This window comes from Copadichromis virginalis, linkage group LG5 (genome assembly GCF_057382275.1).
Source record: "Copadichromis virginalis isolate Kocher_CV1m ecotype Utaka linkage group LG5, C_Virginalis_male_GT1.1, whole genome shotgun sequence".
In the NCBI taxonomy this organism is placed as follows: Eukaryota; Metazoa; Chordata; class Actinopteri; order Cichliformes; family Cichlidae; genus Copadichromis; species Copadichromis virginalis.
Genome location: NC_140622.1, coordinates 15063431 through 15080902, shown reverse-complemented (window position 1 = coordinate 15080902; position 17472 = coordinate 15063431). Strand labels below are relative to the sequence as shown.

The 17472-nt window shown below is 37.5% G+C and overlaps 2 long non-coding RNA genes across 2 annotated transcripts; both read left to right on the top strand.

The window, feature by feature from the left end:
• Positions 1–4732: 4732 nt before the first annotated feature.
• LOC146709164 (uncharacterized) lies at positions 4733–5890 on the top strand. Its single transcript, XR_014920641.1, has 3 exons — positions 4733–4830; positions 5033–5119; positions 5819–5890. It is a non-coding gene; the product is annotated as an uncharacterized LOC146709164 (long non-coding RNA).
• A 1035-nt stretch (positions 5891–6925) lies between these two features.
• LOC146709163 (uncharacterized) lies at positions 6926–8903 on the top strand. The gene is made up of 4 exons (XR_014920420.1): positions 6926–7261; positions 8042–8126; positions 8217–8381; positions 8672–8903. It is a non-coding gene; the product is annotated as an uncharacterized LOC146709163 (long non-coding RNA).
• Positions 8904–17472: the final 8569 nt, after the last annotated feature.

The window sequence follows — 17472 nt, the reverse complement described above, 5'->3', positions numbered from 1 at the left end:
TTTTGAAATGTGATTGACAAGGGAGAAGTCTATTAGGTGAGATCATTAACAGAGTTGAGCCTGTTATCTCCCCAAGGCAGCCGTGAAAGGAGACAGCTGATTCACAAGGAAGCTATTGAGAATTTCAAAGGTGTCGTCTGACTGATTTGGGCCCAGGCCCGCATCACACTGAGCCAGCGAGCCAAGTTGTTCCCGAATCTGCACTGATCAATGTGCCTTCACATCCTCCCTCCTTCATTCTGCCTGGCTGTGCTGCATTTTCTGAAAAAAGTTTCTTTTTTCTATGATTTCTTCAAGCATTTTAAGTCTCCTTTTGTTTCTACTTTGCCAACTTTGGATTTTTCTTACTTTGTGGTACAAATTGTCTTCTCTGCCGTGCTGCATTTTTCAACACGCAAAAAAGTTTGCTTATACCGAACACAACTTAATCCACACAATTAAGCATATAGAGACAACTAATCAAACTAAACCTCTGCAGAGGCGAGCCCAAAAGCAAACAAAGTTAGTTGATTTGCTTACACTGTACTTCCCATCCTTGTTTTAGCTGCATGAATATTTTATGTCCTTTTTGTTTATGGTGCATGTGAGCATTACTTGAGCAGCCATCTCCACACCATGAATTTCTTTGAATACCAAATCCAGTTAACAGAGAGAAAACTATTCTCAGTGGCTGCATAAGATCTAAGAAATTTGACTGCAGGGGCCACATGCTCTTATACCAAAAAGAAATAATAATCAAGAAATGTGTTTGTCAGTGTACATTTGTCTGAATTTGTTGAATTTGTGTGTGTGTGTGTGTGTGTGTGTGTGTGTGTGTGTGTGTGTGTGTGTGTGTGTGTGTGTGTGTGTGTGTGTGTGTGTGTGTGTGTGTACAATGAACTCTGTTTGACCTTGGTTTTTCACCAAACATTGCCAAGGGGATGCAATGAATTCATGTGCATGTGTCTGTGTGTGTAAGTGCAAGTGTGAATGCATGTGTGGTTGAGTGCAAGGTTATCCATTGGCTAAGGAAAACCAAATATGACATCTAGAAACACACCCTGTCCAGAGTAACTCAACATATACACACCAACACCTGCAAACACACTTTGAAGGCCTGTGTGTATTCTCTGAACTGTGTGCAAAACCCCAGAGGCTGTCTGCTGGGCTCATTGGGCCCAGATTTAGGAGATGTGATTAACCAGTTCAGAGGGAGTTGAGAGGGAAGCAGGAGGGGTGCTGCAGGGAACTGGTCCAACAGGAGCATTACCCAAAAGAGATTGTACTTTACAGATCCATAAGGGATTTCATAAACGGTCCTGCTGAAATGCAGACTGCAGTCCATGTACAATTTAAAAGATCGCTATAAACATTTTCAAAAAAACCCCCAAACAAATACAGGAACAGAACTGTAGGCGTTTGATTTCGGCCCATGGAAATATGGTGCAAGCTACTTTGACACGACCGAGTCTAACTGAATCAGCAAGCTGAACACTGACCTATATTCTGCGTGCAGTAATTTATTCAAATATATTTGTCATCTTTCTTATACCCCTCTGAGCTCTTGACCTATTTTATGTGTCCTGCCTTCTGTTTTGATTTGTACAAAAAGAAAATAAGATTAATATCAGTAAATATATACAGTTTGTGTCCATCACTTCTCAACTGTCTCTCTGATTAAAAAATATATATATATATATCACACAAGGCTAATCAGTTGTATATGACCAAGTGATCAATGATGGTTCCTCATTCTGTGGTCTGTGTTAGAAATAAATAGTTCTGAAGGAACGAGGATTATTTTGCATACATCTGGAAAATGTAAAACAATGTAAGCATTTTAAGTTTCTAACAGCGATTAAATGGTAACATTTTACATAAAACTGCATCTACATCATAAAACTGTTTCAGACCCTTTATTTCCTGTTTTTGTTTTATTACACACTCACCTTGTCTGTTGCTGTGGCTTTGTTTCCTGTGTTCAGATCTTTTCTGCCTTCTGTGACTGTTTATTGTAATAGTCCCTTTATATTTATGGTCTAGTACATCTCCTTGAAGCTTTCAGTATGCCAATGCTCCTTGTTATTTTTTGTTACCTCTGTATTATCTTTCCTTTGTTGCTGTTGCTTCTTGCCTATAGCTTGTGCTTTGGTTTATAATTCTGGTTTTGTGTATTTTGTATCACCCTTGCAAACTGACTGTACCGTCCTTCCTTTGGGTCAAACTCATTCGAACAGTAAGAACTAACAATGGACCCAGTGGGTATCTTTGATAAAGTTTCACTTCAAGGTAATAAAACTATAACTATACTGAAATATCTGCCTACTTTGTTTTACACCAGCAGGAAGCAAACCATTTACAGATACAGTCACTTAAAATGCCTGCGTCATCAGTGAAAGGACCATGATGGATGCCTGGTAGAAGCCTGACCAAATACTGGCCAATTGGTTTACGGTAATGATATCCCCGATCAGTGACATGGGCGAGGCAACCATGAGCAGTAACCCCTCTAAGCAGATCCGTGTATCCACCACAGGGAGCAGTGTGGAGGCTCATTCATTTACAGGCTTGCTACACATTTGTGCTTCAGTTGCACAACAATATGCATGTGTGTGTATTTCTGGTGAGGTAAAGACTCCAGCAACACTTGAAACACTAGGGAACAACTATTAACAGACCAACGCGTTTCAGCTTGTGGCCTTCATCAGGGTCAGGTCACAAGCCAAAACGCGTTGGTCTGTGGCAGACTGCTTACTGAAGTAGTCTGCCACTTATTATTTCACTTTTGCGATTCATTTTAATACCCTGGTTGAAAAATTTTGAGCTGTAAAAGAGACACTCCAAATGCAACAACGGGTCTATGTCCTGCCAACAAGTGTCCAACCCGCAGTATTTATTCATTTAGTTAGTTAGTTAGTTATAGATGCAAAAACTAAATGTGAGATTACAGGTAGGTGAGAATTAACAGTCATTAGCATTCACCTGGTCTTAATGAGCGACTATACGAACACCCTGCACTCACAGAATATGATTTTTTTAAGGGCTAGGGGCAATTCTAGGTTTAAACTTTTAGGGGGGCTCAGCTCCCAATGATAATGTCATGCATGCAGTTCCTTGTAATTAATATTAATGGAGTATGCTGTTTCCAAATGTAATCAACCCTTTTCACATTTGCAAACCTCAATTCAATTGGATAAACATTACAATGAAACCTTCAAAAACAACTTAATTAATTGGATGACCCATTGTAGCGTCTAAGAATAATTCAAAACGAATAATCAGAGATTTTAAAATATTCAGCCTGTTTTAGGGTGGAGCCTTTAATTATCAATCCAGAGGCAAAGACTAAGTCATTAAATAAATTAAAGAACCATTTGTGGCAAAGCAGATAAGATGAGAAGCATGCACAAATTATTTCAGTCTCTTTACTACATAGAGGCAGTTTTGAGTGGCTGTATATAAATTATGTTAATGTTAATACAGGCTAAATGATAGTCTAATGCCAGGGATTATACATTGTCAGTCCACCCTTCAGACGGTAAGGATGAGGGTCCGTGCAGATGTCTGGGTCCTTGCGCAGACTCATCTGAGGAGAATTAGAATTGCATCACATAAACTACGCATGCGTCCATGCAGCGGACTTCAAGTGAGTTTCGAAGAGGTGTAACAGGAATGACTACTTGGCTGGCAGATCTCCAGCCGTTTCTTAATCCAGGCTTTACTCCTTAAACCATAGACTGCAAAACATTTATTGATGAGCAAATATAAAATTCTGTGGCTTCAAAAAAAATTCTAATCATACCCTAAGACATGTAAAGAGAGAAAAAAGCAAAACATTAGTATACTTTATACATCCTGATCATATGGCAGTTCAGTTTAGTTGCTATATACTCATAAAATAATGAAAACAATAACAATATTCTGCTTTAAACGCTATTTTAATCAACAATGGCAATCTTTGGGTAAGTGTTATTGGGAAATCTATCCAATTTAACAAAAAATAATGAAATGAAAATTCATTAATGTACAGTTGCTGTTAACTAAAAATAATCATGCTGTATCATAATGTGTAAAATGCAGGTTTTTCTCATTTAATTTAAAGATTCTTGATATTATACATGCTTTGTTTTCTGTAAAACATGCTTGAACAACATAGCTTACAAGATTAATTCAACCACAGAATGCTAATCACATGTTATGTTAGGCAGGCGGGTCTTCAAAACGAAGGGACAGTTTTGGTTTTATGAGCACATGGAACAAGGTTGGTTATTATTTTGTTTTTCCATACATTTTCAGTGCTCTAAGTCAGACTGTGTAAGCTGGCAAAACTGCTGCACAGCACACTCTCAGAAATAGAGGTACGAGAGAAGAACATTTTTGTACCTATAGGTACATTTTTTTAAAATGTTCCCTTAAAAGTACAATACTGGTCTTTAAAAGTCCAGAAATGCCCCTTTAAAGGTTCAATTTGAAATAAAGTACAAATCTGTACCATTTTGACCTGTACTGCAGTGGCAGAATGTGGTAATGGGCAGGGGCGGAGCGTGGGGGTGGCTTACTGGGCTTAAGCCCGGGTTGTTTTGTCAGAAGCCCGGGGTATTTTGGAGTGCAATTTTTTCATAGTTAGATGCCTGGCTGACAACTGTATAAAACAAAAAGTACACACAATATTCGAAGCACATAGTGCACACTGTGGGAATTTACGACTGTGCGTGAATCCCCCCCTGATATTGGTATGATCCAAACTCAGGCACTAAGCGACTGAGCGAGGGGGCGGGGCAGCTGCTGCCCGTCAGTGCGCTGTTGGAGAGACGGAGCCAGCCATACTAAGGAGAGCTTAAGTTTGACCAGGTACCAAAGCAAATCATTCGTACCGTACAAATAATGTAAATATGACGGTGAATCACGAAAGATTGATATCAAACTGATCACTTGACCAATATTACGTTACTTGCTCTTCAAGTGAATCAACAAATGGCGAAATGAAAAGCCGAACAAATGCTATTTTTTTTTAGAGATTCTTAGCTTACGTGTGTTTATTTCATATTTTCAGTTCTTACCCTCCCCGACTAAATCGGTTTCAGTTATGTACTGAAATATAAGAATGGACATTAGAGGGTTCTTTCAAAGAAAAACTCAGGTAAATGTTATTTTATATATTATGCTTTGTATGTTGTTCAGTATATTTCTATGCAAAACAAGAGGAATTTCAGTACACAGCAGGATATTCACATTTGTAACCAGATATTTACACTTTAGGGAGAAAACATAAAACATTTTTACTGCACAACATCAATTTAGAGTAAACTTTTGTTTTAGATAAATATTGAAATATCTTTTGAATTAGTTAAATGTCACAATAAAGAGAGACAGAGCTTTCTGTTTTTTATCACTTTCATCAAATTTAGGAGTACATGTACACTAAGTTTATTGTTAATTAATAAGAAAACTCCAGACGATTCCATTCTGAGCTGAAGAAGCTTCTGATAGGTTAGTAGAGTCCATGTGAGTAAACAGGTGGCACAGCTGTGGATGCATATAAGGCAAAACACAGAGCCTGTTTCTGTGACATGGGAAAATCAAGAGATGTCAACCAAAACACCAGGAAAAGAACTGTGGAGCTCCATAAGTGTGGCTCAAGTTTGAATACAATTTGGTGCCATTTGCAATTAAGAAATACAGATAGTTTCTCTCTTTACTCTTAAAGTTAACAAACATGTTTTTTATATTTATCAATCTAAAAAAATAAACATTTAGTCTGATTTGATGTTACAATTAAAAAGTGTTTGTGTTTTTATCTGAAGAGTTTGTAAATATCTGTATATTTGATGATTGTCAGCACAAAGAGGGAGAGAGGAACAGAGAGGGAGATGGAGAATGAGGACAGAACAGAGATGAACAAGAGCAGGTGAGACACACATGTTAGTGAAATGGTTGTTTACCAAAAGTATCACCGTATCATAGGTACTCATGTATCTCATACCTAGTGTTTCTTTTTAGGTTTGTTATTTTTCAAATTCTATATTTATTAAGTTATGCAGGCTTGTTTGCACAACAAGGCTAAATAATTATATAAACCTTTCTCAATCTAAATATTGTACTTTGGTAAAATTAAAAAACAAGTGTAGTGCAGGTCTATGATGAATTTTAGTGCTACTATCATCTAGTTCTGATTCTGGTTCTGTCTTGGTTAAGTCCCAAGTAGTCCTGATTTTGAACTGTTGTGTCCTGTTTTAATTCTGGATCAGTTCTTGGTCTGGTTGAATTGGGGTTTAGTCCTCGTGTCTTGATACAGCCCTGATTTTGTTCTGCCTTGCTGCTTAATTAAAAAACTAGTTTAAGGTGTTCTGCACATGTGATATATATTTTTCCCTATATGAAGTCATTCTTTTTTGAACAAAACTCAAAACAGAGCCAATTAATCTTTCAGTCATTTCTACCCCCCCCCCCCCCCCCCCAAGGGAAAAAAAAAAATCCCACATGCATACTATCCTTTTGGGCTAAGCCCCGGGTGTTTCAAATGTCTGGCTCCGCCTCTGGTAATGGGTCAGCATGGGAAAATCTGGATGGGCCTGGTTAATTGTAAAATTCATATGAGATGTGAGTGTGCTCATAAAAGCTACATCTGTTGGTCTGTTGGTCCTCTCCTCTGTACGTAAATTATCCTATGATGCAAAGAATATCTGTAACCTACCTTTGTGTAAGTTATGTTAAATTATATTTAAAAAAAACACACACACAATGACATGCAGGCACAACCAAATGATGTTAAAAAAAAACTGGTCCATTTCCATTTTATTAAGTTCCAGTTATAATTTTTTAATGTTTTAAATCTTTCAAAAACGTGAAATCATTTTACTGTTATGTTTGGACTTTACTTTTTTGCTTTAACTACATCCTAGAATTGTTCATTAATTGTGAGGTTTTTATGGAATTTGCAACATCAAGTTAAACCGAGGTTCTTTGGAAGTTAAAATGTCAAGCAGATTTTTATGTTACGGTGACTACATTTTGTAAGTTACAAATATAGTTCGCCAAGACAGCATAACGGTTTCTAAACAACTGCGCATTAATACCACAATGTTGTATTTTCATGTGTCAAGTTCGCAACGCGCATTAATCCCAAAGGCCGAAAAGGCAGCAGTGATGAGTGCTCCGCCTCCGCGCTGACTAGCGTTGACACAGAAAATGACTCTCAGGGGGTTATCCACGGAGGAGCTCCTTAAAAGGTTGATGGAAGAAGGCATTGATGTGTCAGACGACGAGGCGCAAAGATTTAGAGGTAAGTCGGGTGTGATTTTGTGTTTTTATAAAAATTACAACGTGTAATTTTACAGTAGAGTTAGCAAAAGTCCGAAGAGCTAGATTTAACATGGGCGAAAGCTAGCAGTTAGCTAAGTTTTAAACAAAGAAAGGTACAAATGTGGACTATTTAGACTGTTGGTGGAATGTTCAACGTCTGTCTGCCCGCCGTATTCGAGTGTTTTATCAATAAATAGTGTCGAACCGTGTACAAAAATGTAAAAAAATCAATAATTTCTCAAAACATGCTAGTATGTAAATATAGCTATTAACAAAATCGTTTTCTAAGCAAAATTTATCCCATCTAACTTGTTTCCCGCTCAAAGGGATTTTAAACAATGGAAGGTACACATTTGTACCGTTCCACCTACTTAGTGGGATTTTCGAATATGAGAGCTGTAAGCTCTGTGCAGGGAGTACACTTACTTACATTTTTATATTTACCAGTTACCAGTTAATTTATATTAACAATTAATCAAGAGAATTAATTGTAACTTCCTTTTGGGGAATATAGACAGATTCACAATGATAGCTTATTGTTATTATTATGTTATTAAGTTTGGGAGAGATGTGGCTGTTTGTCCACGCCCATTTTTAAAAAATTAAAATCAACTTTAGCTACATTGATTTGACATTGGTCTACAACATACTATTTACGGTAATAACAATATGATTAGAAGAATTGAAGAACAGAAAAGCCCCCAGGAAAGGATAAGAGTAATCAGTGCACTGTGGGTTGTCTTTCTTATGTTTGAAACAGGTACCCAACCCACTCAGACTACATCCAGGTAATCAAAGCCCTGATTGTGAAGTATCCTTTAAGAGATGTACACGGAAATGGTTATGTGAGTACCTCTCCTTTTTTGTTTCTTTTATAGATTATATTAATATAAAGTAAGCATAATTAACTACTTATATACATTTGAAACAACTAGGACACCTGGCACAGCCAACTCAAGAGAAAGTTCAAAGCAGAACGGGCTCCCCTAATCAGCAACGAAGAAGTGAACCGGGTTAAAGAAAAGTTTGGACGCACGCAGAAACATCGGACCACAGAGGAATCCAGCAGCTCCTGTCTGAAGAGACTGAAGCCCTCTCTCGTAAGTCCTCACACCCTCAGCCTTTAAGAGCTAAGGTAACATATGTAGTCTTATTATGTTCACTGTAAAGCTAAAAGTAAACATTAATTGAAAGAAACATGTTAACAGATAACATTAACATAGAAAAAGGAACTTCACAGTTGATTTAACAAAAGTCAGCTCAACTTGCAATTCCTATTCAACATTTTTGCATTTTTTTCAAAGCATTTGGTGTACAAATTACCGCATTTCGAGTAACATTAACTTATCAGATTTTACTTATGATAATACTGATATCTGTTTTGACAAAGGATTCGTGCTTTGTGGGGGAAGATGCAGCCTCCGTTGATGCTCATATCAAGGTGCTAAATGATCAGCACAAGAAGCTACATCCTGACACAGCACTGGTGAAAGACCGCATGACAAAAACCTTTGCATGGAGACGTCGAGAGGTAGCTGAAGGAATGTGTACTGTGGACCTATTAAAGAGATATCCATTCCTGGGGACATCTGCAGGGGTAAGAATTGTTAAGATGATTGGGGAAACAGCTAATGATTTTTTGTCTCTAAATCTGATTATTATTTTCTGTACTAACTGATTAATCGATCTGTTCATTATCTTTAGAATTTTTGTTCACGGGTTAAAGCACTTTACATTTATCTCCAGTCTGTGTCTTTAAACTAGAGATGGCACGATACCACTTTTTTATGTCCGATACCGATACCGATATCATAAATTTGGATATCTGCCGATACCGATATGAATCCGATATAGTGTTTTTTAATCAACAAAACTGTTTTTTAAAATATCTTGCTGCATTTTGCAAGTCTGCAAGTTCATACTCAAGTTTAAAACAACAACTACACTAAAGCTATTCTGTTATACCTGTATACAAAAAAAATATTTCATAGTTCAGCAATACTGATCAATCTAATAAACTTAGACCTACACCATCCTCCCTATTCTGGTATTTTAAAGAGTACTTAGCGTAAATATTAAGCAACCTAACTAATAGGGTTCCAACTCCCAGCAACAACAAACATAAATAAATAAAAAATAAGGAACCACCCCTCACGCGCCACCTCATGATGCTTAATCGACGTAATCAACCTTAATTTGATGCAGTGTGAAAAAAAATGCACAGAAATCAATTATTTTTCAAGAAATATTAAATAGATTCAACATCTTTCTTCAACAAAATTGCAGACTGCACAGATGGTACCTTCCCAAAGTAAAAAGTACTATAGCTTACTAGGGTATATTAGACTTAATAGTCACTATGTACAGTAATTGACTTCTATTCATTTTACATCAAATTAAAACTTTGGGTGTCAGATAATTATTTATTAAAAGCTCGACATTTTAAATGAGAATAAGAAAGAAAAGTATGTCTTTGTGCCCCCTTTTCCCTGTTAATGCCCTATCGGCCCCCCTGGCTAAACTTTGCTAGATCTGCCCCTGCACAGTTACCAGCGTCAGCTACGTAGAAAAAGATCCTGGTGTAGAAAGAAATATTAAATAAATTCTAACAACAGCTTATCAAGCTTAAACGTTCTGCTGTTGTTCAGCCGCTGGTTTCCTCTTTCTGGTGCAAAGTGGGCCAAAAGCAAACTAGAGAGACGGACTCGCGACAGAAAAGCCGATCAGCTGATCATTTAAGCAGTTTCACGATTGAAGTAGCAGCCGGAGAGCGAGAGGCAGTCGCTTGTTAAGCTTAACGTGGGAATGCTTTACAAACATTCAGAGATGGACTTACACACTTGCTTTACTTCTCTCGGGGATAACTTTGTCGGAGATGAAATGCCAGGTTGCTAGCGAAGCTCCAAATGCTATCCAGACCACAGGTCCCGCATGCCACAGCTGCTCTATCACGTGATGCATACTGCTCCGACTGCTAACGTTCTGAGGTGAGTTACGGCGTGTTGCAAGTTTTGCGAGGTGCTTTCGTGATATTTAATGGATCGGATTACATTTTTTATTTTTCTCCGATATCCGATCCAGTAATTTAGGTCAGTATCGGACCGATACCGATACGTAATATCGGATCGGTCCATCTCTACTTTAAACATGTCAAAAATTTAAATCCTCAATGTAAAATGTCATTCTTTTGTCTATTCTGCTCTTTTCATTTCCAGTTGTGTTATGAGGTTGATTTAATGCATCCCTGCCAAGACAACATCTGTCGCCGCTTTAGCGAAAACTTCACTGCTGTTCTTCAAAATGTTCTTCAAATGACCAAGGATTTGCCACTGAAGAAGGTCTCGCTGGATGAGGCCTACATCTCAGCATTCTCCACCTTCTTCATGTTCAACATGACCTACCCTGCATACTTCAAGAAAACACTTGTCTTTCTTCAGAACTGCATTGTCAACATAGGAGACCAGGGAGACAAACCCCTGCCAGTAAGTGTCGCCAGGGTACTTAACCAACTCTATTAAATATGCCCCCACTCCACAAATGTTCAAAATGTTCAAAAAGGGCATTTACTCTGAGGAAGTTGATTATACATGTTGGGTTAGTACACGCACATGAGCCTCATTTCAGCATCACTTGTGGAATAAATGACTGCCAGGCAGCTTTTTCCAAGTATCACTCTTTTCGACGCCATGTGTATCGCAAACACAAACCCTCTGTTTTGAATAGCCTTGAGGTAGTTGAAGATGGATTTGAAAACCATGCACACAAAGAGGTTGAAGACCCACACACACGCAGTTCAGACGAGACGCACACAGTTCAGCAGCCCACACCACCTAGTATGGACAGTTTGCTTGATAATTTAGGAGATCATTTATTTAGCTTTATTCTCAAATGTACTGAAAAAAATAACCTTCCACACTCTGTTCAGCAAGACATCGTTGATGATCTTAGTTTTCTTTTGTGTTTTTTTAAAGAAAACTACGACTCGTTTATTCGTTATCATTTGGATAAACATGGTTTCCGCCTCAGTGATTGTCCAGAACTTGAGCAGGTTTTGTCTACTTCAGATTTTTTCCAGAAAGCATGTGATTCAATTCGTTCACCATTTATGATAAAAGAACACTGCAAATCAAAAATGAACATGACAGAACCTATCAGTTACACAGTAAGAGACCATTCTGGTGTGAAAATTGGTAGTTATTCGTATGTTCCAATCCTACAGGTATTAAACAAATACTGTCAGGTGGAGGATGTGTGGGAACAAATTGTTCTGGATAACCACAGAAATCAAGATGATGATGTTTTGACTGATTACAAAGATGGCATGTATTTTAAAGACCACTCATTTTTCAAAGACCATCCTCAAGCTCTAAGACTTCATTTTTATGAAGATGAATTTGAAATTGTGAACCCCCTTGGTGCAAAACGAAATAAATACAAAATCTGTGCATTTTATTATACTATAGGAAACATAAGTGGAAAACATCGCTCAAAGTTGAGTCACATTCATTTAGCCTTACTGGTTCGCCATTCACATTTAAAAGAGTGTGGGCTTGAAACTATACTTCAGCCCTTGATAACTGACTTGAAGATGCTGTCCACAGAGGGTTTCACTATCTGTGTCGATGAAGTAGAGCACACAGTTCATGCTGCTCTTGCTACCATTTCATGCGACAACCTTTCTGCTCATATGATTGGGCGTTTCTCAATGTCTTTCAATACAGGCAGAATATGCCGATTTTGTATGGCCTCGCACTCGGAGATACAACAGCACTTTTGTGAGGACCATTTTGTTATTAGAACAACCAAAGTACATGAGTACCACATAAACTGTGTGGAAAACAACCCAGAGAGTGCTGCTTTGTACGGTGTGTATGGTAACTGTACATTTGATGCACTGCCTTATTTTGATGTGACCCAGTCTCTTCCCCCAGATGTAATGCACGACTTGCTGGAGGGGGTTATTCCTTTGGTAATGAACTTGGTTATTTGTAAAGCTCACAGGGAAAAGCACATCACCATATATGAAATCAATGATGAGCTGAAAAATGTGAAGTTTGGGAGGAATGACAAGCCGAACAGACCAGTGCCACTGACGGAAAAGATGCTTCGAAATTCTAACATAGTTGGATCAGCCAGTCAAAAATGGTGCCTTTTCAGGCTCTTGCCTTTTTTAATGGCTCCCCATGTTCCACCTGGCACTCCATATTGGCATGTGTTCTTATTATGTTCAGAAATCGTCGATCGTGTAATGGCTACAAATGTGAGAAAAGATGAGCTTGCTCATTTAAACCTGCTTATTCAAGAATTTCTTGAAATGACTACAAAAGTCTTTGGAAATGTTTTAACACCCAAGTGTCACTACCTTATTCACTACCCAAGGCTGATTTTGATGTATGGTCCTCTTCGCCCTTTATGGTGTATGAGATATGAAAGCAAGCATCAATATTTCAAAAATATAGCGAGTAAATGCAAAAACTTTGTAAACATCACTGCAACTCTTAGCAATCGTCATCAAATGAAACAGTGCTGGGAGTTTTCTTCAGGTAGGTTGCTTGTTGACTTTGAACATTCACTCAGCACAAGTGTCAGTGTGCCATTTTCATCTCTGCCAGGTGACTTACAGAATGCTCTGGAAATGAACAAAAGTTTTACAGATGTGCATTTTCAGGATAAAGTGCTTCAGCGTGTGTCTGCTATATCTGTCAGCAGTGTCAAATATGAACTTGAGGATGTTTTTGTAGTTGGCCATGTACACACTGAAGCCATACCTATATTCTTTAAAATCAAGTATATTTTGAATGTTGATACTTGTTGGGTATTGTGTGGGAAACTGTTACTTCCTCGCACTTATGAATGTCATTTCCATGCTTACCAAGTGGCAGTTGACAATGACTGGATCCTGTTCAATCCAGGAAATGAATTAGATTTTCAAGCTCTAGACACCTATTTAGTTGATGATAGACTGTTTGTGTCCTTGAGGTATTCTGTGTGACGTGATTGCAAGAACATTTTCCACTTTGTCTATATATATGACATATATATATTCTGGCTTGATGAAGTAGAGCAAAACATTTGTGTGGACAGTTTTTTAAATACATGACATCTCTGTGATCCGTCAAAACATTGTGTTCAGGTGTTTAATGTCTTTATGTGATTGTTTACTTTTTTTTAAATGAATGTATTTTTCTTAACATGTCCTATGGCAATGTATGAATGTAATCAAGGATGTATTCCTGTGGTTGTTTAAATGCTTTGATGTGATTCTATTATCGAAAATAAATAGTTAAATAACCAAATATTTTGGACTATTGGGGGTACATTTTTGTCTCTAGGTACGAAATAGGTTGTCGCTGGGGGGGTACCCTCATAGGTACCCTATTGTACCCTTTTCAAGGGAACATTTCTGTACTATAGTTTGAAGGTACATTTATGTCTTAGGAAAGTACATGATTGTACTTCAGATGGTACAACTTTATAAGGTACAAAAATGTACCAAGCCTAAAGGGTACAGAAATGTCCTTCAAAAAGGAACACCCCCAGCGACAAGCATTTGTACCCTTTTTGGTACACTTTGGTACCCCTATTTCTGAGAGTGCAGGCCTTTCACAATGTGTTTATGGAGCCACAGCATCTGGTACTTGTTCATCAATAAATCTTTTGTGTACTATGATTTCAAGAGTTAGATCATCATTTTGCCTATATAGCTACATATAAACAATTTACTCCCCACTGGTACAATGTAAAATGGCAAGAAAAGCAATGTTTGATTCATGATTATAACATTTACATTCAGCATATACAGATATGGTTTTCTGGTTTATTGAATTTAGTACAAACGTTTACTTTTGCATTTTGGCAAACTGATACCTGGTTATAACATGGAAAGTACCGCAGGTGTTTCTAGGTAATAAGCCACAGCATTTAGCATTTTGTTCTGTGTTTGACGGTAACACTTTTACCCTCAAACACATATTAATGGACACAAGCTAGGACTAATCCCAGCATTATAACACGGTAGTAGGTTATGAAAACATGAAGCAGTATTACCTTATTGTTATTATGACCTTACTATCATTTTAAAGTCAGTACTTCAAAATCTTAATGCACAGATGTCACTATTTTATTGCTAAGTTATCTTATTATTATCAGGGTCTTACAATAATATTACAAATGGTTTTGCCACATAGAAATATGTTTCTTTTGTCTCAGACTGATCATTATCCAATTAATATGTTCCAGTGTAATATTACTCAGCTTAAATCACTTTTGAAATGTCTTCATTTTTAGAAAATAAAGTAGCACTAACATCTATGTCAGTGTTATAACCTTTTGTTCCTAGTTTAAAACCATACTATAACCACATTTTTACCAAGCTGTAATAAAAAAAAAGTGCTACCAACATTTATTTTCATCCATATCTCACTGTCTGTTGCCCTATTTTATTAGTAATAGTGCTGATTAGGGAGGTCGCAGTAGTTAACATAGAATTTAGGGAAATTATGGTTTCAGCAGCTCAACACCTGAAACACAATTAAGAAAAAAAAAATACCAAGCAGGTACAAATAATTACGAATAGAATATTAAGAACTAAATATCAGCAGCAACAGAATTTAAAAGGTAATAATCAAAGAAAGTCCAGGGATTAACGTGTAAGTGTAATACAGTGGCAAAGTCTCAGTGTGTTGTTTAGTTAGTTATTTCACTGGGTCGACATTGTCCACCTCTCCTGCTACTCCTCCCCCTCTCCCCGACTGCCCAGTTGTACAGTTAGTTCTGGTAAACCAGTCTATGTACAAATTGATACAATAATCATTACTGCAACGACTGACTTCAAGCTTGTTAAATAACATTTTTTAAAGGGAAGTTTTGTTTAATTTATTAAACAGAAGATACGGGGTAGTTTAATTAGGTATAGTCACCTCCAGCTAGTTTCTTAGCCTGAAATGCATGCAGTCTTGAGCTTCCTTTCTAATTACCATTTTTATTGGTCAATATTTTGTTAATCAGGGACCCAACAGTGTAGCACACAGATTGTTTTGAAAGAAAAAAATTATAGTGTTTGACTCCTCATGAATAGTCAACACAAAAGCATTTTCTGAAAGCAAGATAATTATATAGGAAAAAGAAATATACTTGATTAGACATTGTTTCTCAATATCTTTACATATGCACCTATCAGTTTGGCGTTCCTCATGCATGCTGGCAACTCATACAGCGGTACAACCACACCACAAGAGCAATTTCCTTACTCTATTGAAAATGTAGCCTGAAGAGTTTCAGCATCTGTTCTTTGATTGCTCCCCTACTACTTCTCTCAGCGGCTGGCCATGTGATTTGTTTTTTCTGTGTGATTCACAAACAAGCATAGAGAAATTGTTGGGGGAGGTTCACTTAAGCCACATTCACAAGGACTCTGCAGAAACCTCTATCAGCAACTCGGGCTTGCTTTTGTAGGTTTTCATCCTTCCTATAGTTATGATCCCATTTCAGTCACAAGATGAGTGTTGTACCCACACACACACATATATAAAGCATATATTAATGGATATTTCATATGCTAGTTTTCATAGGGTTTAGACAAGATGGCAAAGCAACCTATCAGATTATCTGACTTCTCAATTCCCTGTGGTACTGGGCTCTGTGGTATGGCTGTCTCTAGATTTACCCACATCTCAGTTATACTAATCACTGAGATTTTGATGTGTGATGTATATAATCAGTATTCCATGACGCTGTCAAAAATTTGTTGACGGCTCTAAGGAAAAACACATATAAAGTGTTGTTTCATCCAATGCAACAGCACTAGAGCAGTTCCCATAAATAACGCAAAGTCAAATAGTGGCTGCAGACTCTTGCAGTAAAATTTACTATACTTGTTTTTTTTTTCAAAACTAGTGTTTTATAGTCTTTCCATGCCTCTTTAGGCTAAGTTAAACACAGTTAAATAAACACTCGGTGCAATTAGATTCTCTAACTAGGAGAATAGATAAAAAAACAGACAGTTGCATAGTGGCTTAAAAGCTCTGTGTTGATTCTTGCATTATGAGTGCTGATTTCCTCAGAGGCATAGGCTAGATGAACACATCAAGGTGTGAAATAAATAACACATGATGGGAAGTGTGTAAATACTGCATCCTCTCGACCTCCCCGCGCACACACTTTCATGCACACACAACTGCTGCGTGTCCCTGGGATGAAAGCAGTAACTGGCATCTGAGATAAGCAAATGCCTTTGAGCAGCATCCCTCACATCTACGCCGATGCATTATTGATCATGACTTCTCATAGTATGGGGATTTTACCCGAGCTGCTAGATGCCTCTTTGTGCGCACCACCAGATGAGCTACTGTGTCTCATTGAGCAGGTTACCTATACTGAATAAACAATTAATGAGTAGAAGACGGTAATGGTGAAACTATGTAGAGTTTGCACATATAGCTATTCTTCAAAATACGTAAACTTGCAAGGCGGTATCTCACAGAAAGTTAATTTTATCAAAGTCACTGAGCTGCTTGGAACACATTCTCATTATACCGAGAGTCCTCTTCTTTTTATAATCTTGGCATTAAATAAAGCAAATATGGATGTTTCCAAAATGTCGTGTTTCATATATTTGCTTGTCTTTCTTTGTTTTTGTTTTTTTGCTCTCTCAGTTTTTTTGCAGCTAGGTTGGAGTTTTGGTGAATTATCTTCAGTTTGCTATTACACACACACACACACACACACACACACACACACACACACACACACACACACACACACACACACACACACACACACACACACACACACTCACAGACCACACAAATACACTCTCTTTCTCTCTGTCTTAAATTGCAGGTAGAGCGCACTCCATTGCTATGATCTCCCAGCACTATGAAGGCCGAATTTGCCTGTTCTCGTTAGCTTGGTTAAATAGTCCTGGCTATGCTTTAATTAGTGTGAAAAGATCAATGATGTATAAAGGAGGGAAATGGTGTTAGGTTAACTCTTTACTGTCCATTCAAGCTCAGTATCCCTTAAATTAAGAAAGAATGATTGTCCAGCTTTTCCTCATTAACCTTGTAAATTGTTTTAGTATTTTGAAAAATCTTTTAAGACTACATCAACTGCACAATCTTATTTGATTATCTGAAATACAGTACTGATCCTAGTTTTTGAACATTTATAGTTCAGTGCCTGAAGGTAGCA